Below are 3648 nucleotides of genomic sequence, written 5' to 3' on the forward strand. Positions count from 1 at the left end.
ATCAATTTGCATAATTGGCTACTTAGGAAACCACAAGGAAAAATATCTGTATTTTTGATGATCATTATTATTGTTTGTTTATTTCTAAATTTTGTGGATTTTTGGCGGTGGAAGGTGTTTTTTTGGTCAATATATTTTAGCCATTTTGTTGGGTTTAATCTCCAAGGCAACTACAGATACCACTGTTTTTATGCATGTTTGTAAGTATGTAATATGTAGGCGTACTAAGGATCAAATTAAAGGAGTTCTATTTTTATTGCGAACGTAAACTTGATTGAATTTTAATCCCAGAATTGAATTTTTAAACATACACATACATACATATGTAGTTAGCACATACACATATATGTGTATGAATTTATGTATGTGTGTACATTTACTAACTACCTAGTTTAGTGATAGACGGAAAATTTTCGAATATCAAAGATTTATTTATTCTAATATCGGTCATACAATGCCTGCATCTCTGCAAATTGGCATGTATCACAGGCTTACTGAACTAAATATGTGTTTGTTATTACAATAATCTGTTTTTGTTATTAAACACAATAAGATGACTATTAGCGTAAAGTGAAGCCAAGCAATCAGCATTGTTTCGAGTCAGCTCCTTTACAACTGCAATTAGTGAATTACAGGAGTTATACCTACTATGTCCCCACGAGTACTGACAATTATGTAAGTTTACACGGTTCATTCCTAATTCGATTTGACAATTCATTGTGTTTTTCCTTAATTTTCTCCCTTTCTTTGTTTGGATTTTTTCATTCCCTCTTGTTCTGGGCAGCTGAGTTCGATAAATTTCCGATTAAAATTAGAGACGGCAGCGATTTGTTCGTAATTCGCATGGTAATTGGATCTGAATTATCACCATATGGGAGTCAGAGCTTTAAGAAGGTTACAGCTTACAAATATTTTGAAGAGGGTTGCCACCTGTGTGTTAAGTCAAATTTAAAATAATAATTGCGTCAAACCAAAGGTTCACGACATCGTATTTTTTATTTTATAACAAATACATACATACATTGTTAATCAGTGACTTATTCTGATTATATTCCTTACTCTTAATTTAACCGAGGAATGTTTTTACTCTTTACTTATTTCTTAGCAAATATGTCCAATTTTTTCTTGTGCCTGATATCCATATTGCTATACATACTACAGTTACCTTATTCCCTTAATTGAACTGAGTTCAGTTTTGAAACATGTGGAAACATTTCTACGTATCGTTTAGAAGTAAAGCATTTTCAAAACTATTTCAATTGATTACTACCCATATTGTAATATCTAATTCATTGAACTTATTAAATAATTTTAATAAAATTTGTAAAAGGTGGCAACCTGTTTAAAAAAATAAAAGCCTATTGCACATCTACAGGCCTAGCCTGTCATTTGACACCTCCCTTTTTAAAATAGAGCGAACTTTATGTACATACCTATGCAAATGTTACAAGAACCCAAATTCTCAACTTCAAACTGCATTTACAGTGGAAGTATGAAAGTTATCAAAAAACCAAGTGCTATTTTGAATTCAGCGCTCTCAAGTATATTGAGGAACACATTTTTATTCAAATCCGTCCACAATCCACTCTGCGACTACATTTAATATTTCTTTGGAAATAATGGCAAGTATATGCATTGCGGCCACTATGGTGTAGTGGTTAGCAGTGCGCGCTACCACTCCTCAGGGCCTGGGTTCAAGCCCTGTTCAAAGCAACATCGAAAATAAATATAGAAAAATGGTTCTTCTTAACAGCGGTCGCCTCTCGGTAGCCAATGGCAATCATCCGGGTGTATTTCTGACAGGAATAACAGCCTCTCATAAAAATACAATCGCCGTTCGGAGTCGGCGCAAAACTGTAGGTTCCTCCACTTTGTGTCAAAAAATCAAGGCGCACGCCACAAATCGGAGGAGAATCCCGGCCAAACACTAAGATATGTGTAAGCGCCAATCTATTATTATTATATTATATGTATAACGGTTCGCCGGTGCCGACTTAGTAGCTGAATATTAGTCAGCCAGAATACCAAAAATCGTGGCCATCTTAAACCATTTAATTTTGGACTTTTGGGAGCACAGTGTGCGACGTTTACTCAATGTCTATGTAGTTAACACTAGCTACAGGTTAAATATTGTTGTCGACGTTATCGACTCTCTATTATAGATATGTTATGAAGTCGATCACATCGTTAACGATGTTTAGCCTGCAGTGTGCGACTAAAGGGTCAATTTGACAATTTTTAAGCGCCAATAACCCTTGACCTGACCTTTTGGAAATTTTTATTTTTTGACCCTTTCCAAAATTATGTGCGACTTTTGGCCTTTTCAGAGATTTTTTTTTTCAGGAAATATTAACAGAACCATGATATTAAAAAATATTTCCTCCTGTAAGTACGAAAAAATTCATCACTTAAAAGTTTTAAAGGAAATGCCACTCTTCTCCTTGCCGGAACTCGATTTCTGTATATGGGCAAATCTAAAAAATAGGTACACTCTCCAAAAAGAAAATTGATTTCTAAATTTGTGAGCACACCTATGTTTTATATATCAAAGGTAACCTGTTTTTTAGATTTGCCCATATGCTTGCAACCCTGTTTTTTGCAAAGCTTGTCCCGCTATTTTCTTTTTAAATTCAACAGCGGAACGTTCTAGAAGCGAAAAGACTTTATTACATGTAAATTTGATTTTGACTTTGGATCTCAGATTTATTCTTTTACTAGTAAAGAAATCAAAAAGAATATGGTCACCCTTTTTTAGTCAATGGCCCCGTTTTGCGCCTTTCTGAAAATTCTCAACGGCAACACTGCCTGACATTGAGTAACCATAAATGGGCTCTCAATAATTATAGTTATAAAGCTAATACAACTTGTAACTATAGCAGATGGAAGGATTAACTTTATAAAAAATTCAACAAAATTTTCAGAGAACTTTCAAAACCTCTTTCACTTTCAAATTGCTGGTAAAATCGGCAGTTGGTGATTTGGCACCCAAGGAAATGCATAATTTTTTTATTACATTTACATACATACATATATAGACAGGAGCTAGCATTTATTAAATGATAGCAAAAAGCATAAAACTAAACATACATTAGCGTGGTCCTTAAATGTAGGAAGCAAAATTTTTACATCAGATTTCCTAAGCCTAAACCCCTACGTCGATACTACTATAGTCGAAGATATCACATACACATTTTGGCAACGATTGGAGTCGGTTAAGGCGTGGCGCACAGGGGGCAAAGTTCAGATTACCCGATGAAGACGCCTTAACCGACTCCAATCGGGACCAAAATTTATATGTGATATCTTCGACTAAGGTAAAATTGATTTTGGGTATGAGTTGGCAAAAAAATATATTTTAATTTTTCCAGCTCTATAGAGGAATCTGAACTTTGGCTCCTGTGCGACACGACTTAACCGTCTCCAATCGGGACCAAAATTTGTATGTGATATCTGTGACCGTGGTATTACCGATTGAGGGGTAAGACTGAAAAAAATCGCTCATTTGATTTTTAAGGACCACCCAAATATATATATATATATGTGTTTGTACTCAAGTTTTTTTATTTCTTAAACGCTCAGCTGGGTTTCTGCGTAGCACGCACGCATATCCAGTAAAATCTGAACAAACCAAATAATATTGCAGCACGG

Source organism: Rhagoletis pomonella, unplaced genomic scaffold, assembly GCF_013731165.1.
Source record: "Rhagoletis pomonella isolate Grant_MI unplaced genomic scaffold, Rhpom_1.0 Rhpom_scaffold_00011, whole genome shotgun sequence".
Taxonomy (NCBI): Eukaryota; Metazoa; Arthropoda; class Insecta; order Diptera; family Tephritidae; genus Rhagoletis; species Rhagoletis pomonella.